The 12,149-nt window shown below is 42.9% G+C and overlaps 1 non-coding gene across 1 annotated transcript; it reads right to left on the bottom strand.

Annotated features, from left to right (window-relative positions):
• Positions 1-11,263: 11,263 nt before the first annotated feature.
• TRNAI-GAU (transfer RNA isoleucine (anticodon GAU)) lies at positions 11,264-11,330 on the bottom strand. The gene has a single exon. It is a non-coding gene; the product is annotated as a tRNA-Ile (tRNA).
• Positions 11,331-12,149: the final 819 nt, after the last annotated feature.

Genomic DNA, 12,149 nt, shown 5'->3' with positions numbered 1-12,149 from the left:
CCTACTGGCACTTAATTTTCATTAACTGTTTTGAGCTCCACCTCGACTTGGGTTGCCAGGTCCAAGTCAGGAAATATATGGGGACTTTGGGGGTGGAGCCAGGAGCAAGGTTGTGAAGAGTTCAGTTGAACTTTGAAGGGAGTTCTGGCCATCACATTTAAAGGGACCACATTCCTTTTAAATGCCTTCTCTTCATTGGAAAGAATGGAGAATGGGAGCATCTTCCTTTGGGGCTCATAGAATTGGACTCCCTGGCCAATTTTTTGAAACTTGTGGGAGGAGGGGTTTGAAGAGAAGCACCAGGTGCTATACTGAAAATCCGGTGCCTCTACTTCAAAACACAGCACCTCCAGAGCCACAAATACCCATGGATTAATTCTCTATTATACCCTGTGGGGACAGATCTCTATAGGGTATAATAGAGTGCTCAGCAGACTTTCCACTCACTCCCTCCCACTTTCTGATAACCCTGAAGTAGGGGGAGGGCCCCCAAACCAGGAGATCCCCTGTCCCCAACTGGGGATTGTCAACTTACTCAACACAGTCATTCACTTCAGGATCACAAAACAAAAGAGAGAACATATCTATGTATTTTCCCCTCCAGATCTAAACAATGCCCTACTGGAAGTGACAATTCTCAAGAATGATAATTCTGAATGGGTACCCCAGCAGCCTCATCAAGAACAGCTTACTGGCCCTATGGAGGTGGCACCGCCTGACCACAAGGCAAATAGGGTATAAAGTTTCACCTGGTTGCAGGCCATGAAGGCCAAGCCCTCCCCCCTTAAAGCCATCTTATCTCTTTCTTGCATACCCAGTAAAATGCTTATCTAGTAGATGGCATGTCCAGTGGATGCCAATGCATTGGTCAGAGGCCAACCTGACTCACCAATATTTCACAGCCTTCACTGGCATAGGCATCCAGCACTCTGCAGTTGACCACCGTTTCCACTTGGTCTTTGTTCTCCAACTTGGCCTGCCTTTCAGGCAGCTTACGCAACAGCTTGTCTCATTTAGCAGAGGCTGGTGAGAGGACACCCATCCCTACCAGCTCTGCTCATTTGGATTCTGTCGTTCTCAACAGCCACCAGATTCCTTATAACCATTTCCTCCTCATCTTCAGATGATGAAGAAATCTGCACCAGAACCTTTTTCAAGGAAACACATAGCAAGCCTCTTCTCTTCTGCTTAGTCTTCTTCTTAATAATACATTTAAAGGGGTGAGGGGAGGAGAGAAAACAATGAGGACGGGATCCAGAAAGAGAGGCAATCACTCTAAATCAGACGGAGACTTCTGCATTCAAAGCCTGTGCCCTACCAAACAAAACAATAAGTAAGGCTGCTGACAAAAAATAAGCCTGCCAACTATAAATAAATTAAAAATAAGCAAGGCCAAAGTCAAGGAGAGCCAGTTTGGTGTAGTGATTTAGTGTGCGGACTCTTATCTGGGAGAACTGGTTTGATTCCCCACTCCTCCACTTGCACCTGCTAGCATGGCCTTGGGTCAGCCATAGCTCTGGCAGAGGTTGTCCTTGAAAGGGCAGCTGCTGTGAGAGCCCTCTCCAGCCCCACCCACCTCACAGGGTGTCTGTTGTGGGGGAGGAAGGTAAAGGAAATTGTGAGCTGCTCTGAGACTCTTCGAAGTGGAGGGTGGGATATAAATCCAATATCTTCTTCTTCTGTATGAATTAATCAGGTACCCAGCCTTAATTTTTCAGTGGGCTTAACAGCAAGGGCAGAAATTGTCAAAAGGGAAAAGTTTAAAATAAATAATAAAATATAACTCTTGTTCCTGGAGCTGAGAGAAATTCAGCAGATACTGTTTGTCATGCAAGAAAGCTGTGCTTTCTGGAAGTTCCTCTTCTGTATAACTCAGGAGACCTGCCCTCCTTTGCATCTTTCTCTCTGCCTCCCTTTTCCCTGACAATGCTTCTTACTGCTGCATGAGATGGAGAAATTCAGCTTGCCCCCGATTGTATCTCCATGCTGAAAAAAAGTGCTTGTCACACAGGAGCTAGAGTCTACCAAGAGAAACAACCCAAGTTGGTGTCAACTGTACTAAGCTCTCATATACACCAGGGAAGTCCTGGAGCACTCACTAGGTTAATCTGAGCTCCCAGGTCTCTGATACCTATTGTCATGTGGGGGATGCTTCTCTTTCATTTTCATCCCCTTCTGCCAGACTGTATACACACCCAGCTTTCTCTCTCACTGGGGGGAAAGGTAAGAGCTGATGGGCCAATTAAAGAAAAATATGTGCCAGCTGACAAAATTTTTTAAGAGGAATGGAAGTGAACCATTGCAGAGCTTCTGGAAGCCCCTTTACATAGACCTTTGCAGCTGCCCATCTCAGCTTTTATCAGCCAGCGCTCCCATGAAGGCAGTATGTACCTTACAGAAATACAACCAGTGATCACAGCTGCTCAAAAGTCTACTCTTGTGATCAAAGAAATTACTGGCAACCTAGGCTGGCTATATCTGTGGGCTAGATCTTTCACAACACAGCTGTGGACATACCTTCTTATGGCTGAGGACAGCACTTTTGTTTCACTGTGAAATGGCCCTTACCAATTAAGAATGCCTATAAGGGTCCCTTCCATGCAAAGTCGGTGAATAAATTCTAACTGAGGTTCAAAATATAAGAATGACTTTTCATCAATGTTTATCATTTCTAACACCCTCCATCCAAGGTTTTTGAGGAATCAGACCAACGTTTGGCACATTTATGACATATATTTCCTTAATAAACTGTATTAGATCTTTATATGTTTAATCATTGCTTCACCAGCTTTGTCTAAAGGTAAAATAAATACTAGTTGCTATGGGGAGAGGATCAGAGGGTAACAGCATGCTCTGATTATAGGTTTCCTGGAAACATATAGCTGGCCACTGTGGGAAAGAGAATATTGGATTAGATGGGTCTTTGTTTTGATCCAACAAAGTCTTGTCTGCAGGCTTGCAAGTAGCCATTTGTTTATTTGTTGGCAACAACAAACAATGCTCTCTAGATGAACAGATAGTGAAGGTTTTTTTTGTAAATTAGGTGCTATATATATAATCAATGTGGTAACCCTAGTTTATAACATGTTCAAAATGTGATCACCAATACATTTCATGTGGTTGCCCTTCTACCTAGGAATCACAACCACCCCAGGTTCTTAACAGGTAACAGCACCCCTGCAGATAGAACTCAAGAACAGCCTGCTCCTTGCCAACGTCACTACAACCACTTGCAATGATCATTACGGTTTCTATTCAGTGCAACTTCGATTTCTGTTCACCATCTCGAGCATATTCATGGAAAGACAAGAGACCCATCCGATAAACAAATAAGCCATCAGCAAGCCATGGAATTGTAAGTGTGCATCAACAAGGACTATCCAGGCAGCTGGCATGCTGATTCCCACCACTGTGCAGACCCAGAACTATTCAAAATAGTGCTAATTTTAAATTGCAAACAACCCATCACTGCAATCAAATTAGGTTCTTGACTCAGAGAATGGGTGTTGGAAACAAGTTTGATTTCCTAATGCTTTATTTCTGAAAACTGAATAATCCCTGCAATTTATCTCCATCAGTATGGAAGGGCAGGCAAGCTAGTAAGAAAGCTGTTGCTGGTTATTAACTGATTAGGTACAAAGATGGGCTAGCCAGGGGTGTCAAACATAAGGCCCAGGGGCTGGAACTGTCCAGGGCTCTTACCCAGCCCACAAGCAACTGGTATGTATGGAAATGTAAGGCATCCCTTTTATGGTATCCCTTGGGGGAAAACACAGTTCTGCATATGATCAAATACATTTATTGGGGCTTTTCTGGAATAATTGCTTTCACTGGTAGGAATCACTCACTTTTGTTTGTATTTTGAGTAAGAAATAATATTGTTAATTGGATTTGCCTGTGTCCTTTGTAAAGTTTATATCTCTGGCACCTGGTCTTACATTTTATGGCACGCATGGCCCAACCTGACATTTATGTCAGATCCAGCCCTTGTAACAAATCAGTTTGACACCTCTGGGCTAGCCTGTACTCACTGACTAAGCAGAGTGGGTTTACAGAGACATGATAGAACTAGTTTAATGCAGTGGTTGCAATTATGGAGAACACAGGTTGGCTATCATTCTCCTCCATGTGTCTTGTCACACTTGTGAGTTCTCCTCAGTTCCCACACAAGCAGTGCCTGATTTTGATCATGAAGAACAGGATTCTTCCCCACATTATTTTCCTGATCTGAAACAAGGCAGGGGTGCTAGTTGGTTTGAATGTACCATGACCATGGGTGAACATATGGGTTTCCCAAATGGGTCAAACAGCAAACCCCCAATGTTAGCAAAGGTTCATTGAAGTTCCCAAAATGAGCAGACTTAGTTATTTGAAACAAAGTTGCATTTATTGTATTCTCCAAAGTTACTTCAGCATGAAAGACATTGGAACTGATGGCTAGTAGTTCGAGTCATTGGTATTTAACATTATACATCAAAGCATTCACATCTACCCCAATTCCCAAAACAAAGGCTGTGTTTGCATGTGAGACATTTCACATGGCTCCCCCTTATCTTCTACAGTTGGTGGTTACATTTCCCAGCGGCAATGTCCTTGCTGCCTCTAGGGGGGAGGTGAGAATCTGCCAGGCACTTTCTACTTCAAAGGCTGGCTAACAACCTTTGATATTCCTGGGAAGCTACTCTTGGGCTAGCCCCTACTTGCCCCCCTCCCCTCTACTACTCTACTAAATGGGTTAGTAAGCATATATCTTTATTAATCAATATGGTTAGTGATCAGTATTCAAGAGGAGTATCAATGAACAGAGTCTGACACCCAAGAACTATGGCAAATTGGGCAATGGCACGGGGAGAAGGCTGAAGACTCTTCTCTGTGTGTGCCACATTTGCGATCCAAATTGCGGAAACTGTATGTGGAAATGGAGGAGAATGTACAACTCACGTTACACAATGTCAGGAACAGGATAGAGACCCTAGACCCAACTTTCGTCCTATGTGAGAAGCTTTGCTTACCAAATTAGGACTAGAAAGTTCACTGGGTGACCTTAGGCCAGTCACATTCTCTTTCTCAGCTTAACCTGCCTCACAGGGTTATTATATGTATCAACTGGAGGGAAGAAACTGCTCTGAGCTTCCTTGGGGCAGGGCAGGATGAAAATATAAAAGACAGTAACAGGCAGACATGTAGCGAAAATACACCAGTTATCCATAACTTCCGAGCTCATTAGCTTCATTTATTGCAGCCCACAGAACTCAGCAACTGCTCATCATTGTTCTGAACTACTCTTTTCCTTCCAAATTCATCACATGTGGTTAAACAGCACTGGATACAGTTATGCAAATTTGATAGCAATTTTTTTTATCACAAATGAGATGTGTACTGGCAAAATTAATTTAGGGAAATGGAAGTTTTTCTCAAAATATGCATCTTGGAGCTAGATCTTTAACAAATGAATATATACACACACACACATACATATCGTTAGAGAAATCTTATTCCTAGTAGATCCTTCGCCATCTTCTCAAATTTGTTAACCCCAAGAGAAGGTTTTGTGCACTACCTAAGCCATAAAAGATGAGAGAAAGTGATCTACAGTGACTTGTGCATCTTTTTTCTAACCATAAATAATTTTACATTTCATATCTAGCAGCGTGACAAACCAAGGAGGTAATGAGCCGTTCTGGCAATCCCATCTGTTGCTCATCAGGGGAAAGGCTTTGTGCTGCTTGTAGGTTTATTAAGCAAAATTTCCAATTTTGGTCCTATTCTTATTAAAGGAAAATGCATGTCCCATTGCTCAAGCTGCAAATGTACCCTGATACCAATTCACAGTGTATGTGCAGTAGCAAGAACAATAAACCAGAGAAAATTCAGACCATAGCTATCAAACTACATTACTACTGAGAAAGGGTGACATGAGGTCAAGCTATGTATTACAGTGAACACATGGCTGCCACTTAAAATGGTACCTTCATACCATCATCTCCCTTCTCTTATGTCCCTCCTCTCCTTGTAGAAAATGATAAAACCATTGAGGAAGTGGTTGAAAGAAGCCATAACTATTGTGTGTCCTGCTTTTGCTGGATATTTTAAGGTTTATAGCCAGGTCTAACCAGACTATAAAATGGCAGCCTTCAACTTGGAGAAACCACTAGCTAGTATTGAATAACCCACTAAACCATTCACATCTGATTTCTTGGCAATCAAACAATGGCAGAATAAGTATGGACTTCCTCTTCCTTTCCATGACTAAAAGCAATATATGGCTCTATTAATCTGCTAGGAACATGTCCAAGCAATTTACACAGTCTGTCGAAGAGCAGGTGTCATCTGGTAACATCACCAGTTGGCAGACTTCATGATCTAAAGAGACATTAATTCCCTTACTAAGAAAAGTCTATTACTAGGAGTTGATCATTGATCACCATTCCACATGATAAAAATATAATTTTGAAAATGCAGAGCCAGGAAAAATGGAAACTGTTGAACTTCTGTGTGGCACTCCTAGGAAAATGGTACTATTGTTTATATCACAGTTCTGTATGGTCAGTGTAAGTTCTGCTGGAATGAGTAGTCTAATGGACAGAAAAGAAGGCAGAGCTACGTAAGTTAGTGCTTACCTATTCAGTAAACTTCTCCTGCCATTCCTCCAAGGTATTTAGGGTGGCATATGTTGTTCTGACTGGCCAAGAATCACCTAGCAAGCTTCCATGGCAGAGTGGGGCTTAGACTCTAGATCCTCTGACCACTATCCTACAATGGCTCCCTCAAGAAAGTGCATGCCAGGAAAGGCCTTTTTCTTATTTAGAACTTTATTTTTGTGATGATTTCTATGGAGATGGAGCAAGTTCCTGATACTCTGCCAGGCAGGCCACTTATAGATTTGCAGAGAAATGAAAAATACAGAAGATAGCTTTCTTGGCTGTATGTGAAAAATACTGTATCCCTCCACAAAGCTTGTCTATTTCCCTTGCTACTTGAGTCACCAACTCAAAGGCCCCTGCTTATTTCCAGGGAGCGCCCACTCATCAATTTCCTCCTGCCTCTCTCTGATGGAGTTCAATGGTTGCCTCCTCGGAGGCTTGCTATGTGAACAGAGTTTTGATCTTTACAGGCCTTGAAAGCAATGTGATCAAATGGATGATTGAGGGGACTTGACAGGTGTGCAGCTGTATATTGTGGCTCCTCTGGCCCCTGACTTGTGAGCTCATCTGTTTCCCTTGTCTCAGAGCACACAGAGAGACAGCTAAAGGAGATGAAAGTTGCATTTCAAGGTGCTGCATTCACTGAACGAGCATTAGCAAAAGGGGGCAGAAGAAAATCCTACGTAAGGTATAGCAGTGGAAGTAGATCATCTGAGTTCCAATTCAACTGTACAGAGAACCTGCTTGGTTTTTTTAACCTCCTAGTACCAGCAAAGGAGGATGCAGCTATGAGTTCTTCCAACCTGATCTCCTCTGGTTCTGTGGTCAGGTCTCCTCCTCAAGCACTAGGAGAAATGGAAATCCTGCTTGCTTTTTCAGGTGAAACAAGAAGCCAAGAAATAACTAAAGTGACAGATGGTGGCAGTGAGAGAAGGAAAATGTCCCTGTGGGGTTGCTAAAGAAGCAGGGAGATTCTCCATATTCTGAACTGGGAGACTTCTATGCAAGAAACATAAGTTGTACCATTATTTTTGGAAAAGTTAAGCACCTCCTTTATATTGGAATGTTTCAGAAAAGCAGAGGAGTTCATAAATAAATAGAATTTAAAAAAAACCAAAATAGAAATTTGAGGGCTGATGCCTCCCTCTGTTGTTTGACATGTTGTGGTACACAGTAAGGATGACCAAGGGGGGGCAGTCCTTGAGTCCTCTTTTTGAACCAGCATCTGGGTTGGCAACTGGCAACAAGGCTCCTTTCTCCATTTTGGGATTTCTGATTTCCCTCTCAGAGGTGAATTGATTGGCCATTCAAGCTGCTGGGAAAAGTCCTAGTAACAATACCACAGTGAGGAATGCACAGCCAGTGAGGCAGAGTGGTTTGAGTGTAAGTCTCAGATCTGGGAGTCCTGAGCTCAAGCCCACCCCCCACCCCCGCATAGAAGCTTGCTGGGTGACTTTGAGCCAGTCACACCCTCTCTGCCTAACCTACCTCACAGGGTTGCTGTGAGGATAAAAGCAGGAAAGGAGAACAATGTAAGCTGTTTTAGGTCTCAGCTGAGGAGAAAGACAGTATAAAAATGAAGTATATACATTTTTTAAAAAGTAAAACTGGTAGTCTGGCTTGGCTGGACACATCCTGCTTGGGGCCAGCTGGGCAGGCTTATCTTCTTTCCTTGAGGAGGGAGGCCAAGGCAGCCTTATGGGGGAGCTCTTTCTGAGGGCCACTTCCCCCTCCCCCAAACCCCCTTCTTTGCTATGCAGTTCACATTGATTACTTTTGTGTGAGGAGTAAGTAATACCAATGGAATGCATGTAGCATTTCCACATTATAAAGACTGAATTAGTTAGGAAGGCGGGGATGGTGAGAACTTTGCCCAAAAAATGTAATCGATGTAAAAAATGTAAAAAATGTTCCAGCTTATCTGGTTCAAAATACCATATTCTGTCATGTCAACCTTTGCTTTTGATTACCTATAACTGCAAATGAACTGTATTGGGAGTGCTTCCACATGCATATAGCAGCTCTATTTTTCAAGGGGGCTGGCTGGATAGTGACTAATCACCCCTCCCTGTTCCTATGCCCAAGATCATCCTGGGAGCTCTAAACAGCTGCATTCTCTTGGATGTGCTGCTTTTGCACCTATGCAATGGCTGGTGGCATTCTTCCATCTTTCCTGGCAGTGAAGAAAGCTGGAGTCCATTTCATTTTCAACATACCAGGTTTACAATAAAATCCTATGCAGAGGTACACTCTCTTAGGGGGTAACTCTGTTTGGGATTGCACTGTTAATACATTATGTTTGAGTAGGAGCATAACAAATTTACAATTGGCCAAATTTTCTAGCTGCAGAAGTTTTACACCTTTAGGGAATACAGAACAACAGCATCAACAGTTCTCCACTCTGAAAAACTCATCCCTAATTGAGAGACAAGTGGTTTGAGAGTTGCCCCCCTCCCACATTTGTAGCAGGAAATGGCTTTTCTCCAAGAATTTTTCTTTTGAGAGTTGGAGAATAAGTGTAGTGGATGGGGGATGCTGCAACAAAGCACTGCAAAGCTGCTGACAGTCCAATACAAGCCACTTTTGAACACTGGGGGGAGGGGGGAAATTTTCCCTGAGTGTTCCCAAGGACTGATTGCAATTTGCAAGCAAACTGCTCTCCAAATAGAGAGGCAATCAAGGACCCTTGGTGGAAGGTACCCCGAGGTCTCATCACACTGTTCAACAGAACTTGCACAATCTATCCACTTGTTTCATGTGCTTTGCATCCTGCCCTGACTTAAGATAGTAAACTTTTTGTTCATTTGTATGTGTGTGAGTGGGTGGGTATTCTTTTGTAAGCTGAGAGGTTTTAATTATTTAGCAGGAAGGCACAATGAGGCCATCCAAGCTTCCATGACGCACATTGCCAGGCAGCAAACCATAGACCAATTACCTTCTCCCCTGCAAAAAGCACTCCAGGAGTCTATTTTCTTATTCACCCTAGTGCAGTTTGTTGCCATTAATGTTATATCTTTAAGCTAATTAAAGACAAGGAATCACTGAGCCATCTGGAAAACCATTCAATGCTTTCCACAAGATCCTATCAATATCATAGTTTGATCAAAAGGCACACTCAACCAATCACATTTGTACCCCATCCTTTGTCCCAGGAGCCTATTGTGGACAAAAATGACCAGTGGTAGAGTCTCTGCTTGGCAGATTCAATCCCCAACATCTCCAGTGAAAAGGAGGTGATGTGAAAGACCTCAGCCAGGGATCCTGGAGAGCTACTACCAGTTTGAGTAGACAATACTAATGGTGATGGACCAATAGTCCAATTCAATATAAGGCAGCTCCATGTGTCCATGACAACCCTTTGAAGGTCACTCAGTGAGATTTATGGCTTAAAGCAGAGGTATCAAAAATGCAGAGGGCACCCCAGAGGGCTTCTATCAGGCCCCCAAGTGACTGGTTGTCATCTGCTTCCTTCTTCCTCTCTCTTGCTTCCTTCTGCGTAAGGCTTGCTCAATCACACAGGAGCTACAGAGCAAAACTTCTATTTTCTCCATTGGCTGAGGCTCCTCCTTGGGGAGGAAGCGGGGGAGACAGAGCTTGCTTTGCCATGCTCTCTCAATCGCAGACCTACTGAGCAAAGCCTCTCTTCCTTCTATTGGCTGAGGCTCCTCTCCCTTCTGGTCCCCTGGGGAAGGGAAGAAAAGAGCCAGAGCTTCTTTTGTCCAGTTCCCTGGATCCCATAGGAGAAACACAAAGCAAGCATCTTTAAGACAAAGAGCTAAAGTTTTAAACATGTTTTACGTTTTTTTAAACAAAATTGTGTTTGCCTGTGTCCTTTATAAAGTTTATATCTCTGCTACCTAATTTTACCTAGGTACACAAAAGGCCCGGCTTGACATAGCCCAGCCCAGCCAGGTCTCATTTATGTCAGATTCAGCCCTCGTAACAAAATGACCTTGACACCCCTGGCTTAAAGGGAATTTGAACCCAGATTTTTCCAGTCCTTGTCTAACCACCAAACCACAAAGACTCTCACTATAAATTCATCTAGGAGGAAATTTCTGATGGTCTTTGAAGAAAGTCAAAGGCAGGAAATATTTTATTCATAAGATTTAAACCCCATCCTTCTATTCTGAAAACATTCTGAGTGGTTTACAATAAGATAACAATGCATAATATTTATATAAAAATAAACAAACCATAAAATCTAAATTAAAGTGATAAAATGAACCACAAATAAAAAGGCAAACTTGGGGTCAGCTTAACATAGCTAAAAAACCTTTCAAAACAACCAAACAATACAAAGTTTCCATTAATGCACAAAAGATTTTTTAAAAAGCCCAAACAAACTAAAAAACCCAAGTGCAAACAAGTCAGCTTTGGGGGTAATTTTGCTTCTCTCAAAGGACCTCCAGAAGGGGGGGGGGGAAGTACTCCAGAAGGCCATCAATGGGTTACTACAGTGAGTGTAATGTCACAGTGAGGACATATGGACATATGAAGCTGCCTTATACTGAATCAGACCCTTGGTCCATCAAAGTCAGTATTGTCTACTCAGACTCGCAGCGGCTCTCCAGGGTCTCAAGCTGAGGTTTTTCACACCTATTTGCCTGGACCTTTTTTGGAGATGCCAGGGATTGAACCTGGGACCTTCTGCTTATCAAGCAGATGCTCTACCACTGAGCCACCGTCTCTCCCCCTAAGAGGACCCTCTCTCTTGTACCCAGGAGATCCAACTGTCAGGACCACTCCAGATCTGTACCCTAGAACAAATCCCTCATCTGTGGAAGAGCAGGAGGAGTGGAGAACTATCTCTTCCTCCAGTGAAGCACCAGGTCTCAAGAGACACTTAACTTTTCCAGGACTCCTAAGAACTTGAGCCCTAGATCCAGAGTTTCTCTCTCCCATATTTTTTCATACCTTGAAATATTCAGCATCAGAAGTACAGTAGTCCATGTTTCATACTATGCAACAATGGTCCCATATATTCCCACAGCAAAGGAAATAAGATCCATTCCTCCAGCCCCAAGCCATTTCTAACATTGTTTCCTACTTAAAAATTAGAGCCAATGTTGCTTACCATTTGGGGTGTTGGATTGAGAACTGACAGACCCATGTTTGAAGCTCACTCATCATAAAATTTACTGGGTGATCTTGGACCTGTGACTCTGTCCCAACCTAACCTACCTCATGGGGTTGTCGTGGGGAGAAAATGGAGGAGAGGAGAAAACTATGTACACCCCCCTGAGCTTCTTGAAGGAAGGACAGAATAAAAATGTGTAATAAATAAATAAATAGCGATGCTTAGGGCAGTTCACACATGCAAACTCAAAACAACAAAAGTTGACTAATGTGGGCATGTATTTAAACCACAGAGCAGCACATCTGTAACTTTTCTAATGTGGTGTTCTTATTTTGTTTGTTTAATTGTTGCATGCAGCCAATGAACAAATGTAAATTAATTATGTCAGGGAAATCAAGTGAGTTGCATGCATTTGTGACCAGGTC

The sequence above is a fragment of the Heteronotia binoei genome, chromosome 10 (genome assembly GCF_032191835.1).
Source record: "Heteronotia binoei isolate CCM8104 ecotype False Entrance Well chromosome 10, APGP_CSIRO_Hbin_v1, whole genome shotgun sequence".
Taxonomy (NCBI): Eukaryota; Metazoa; Chordata; class Lepidosauria; order Squamata; family Gekkonidae; genus Heteronotia; species Heteronotia binoei.
Note: the sequence above shows the minus strand (reverse complement) of the source record. Positions and strands in the feature narration are given on the sequence as shown.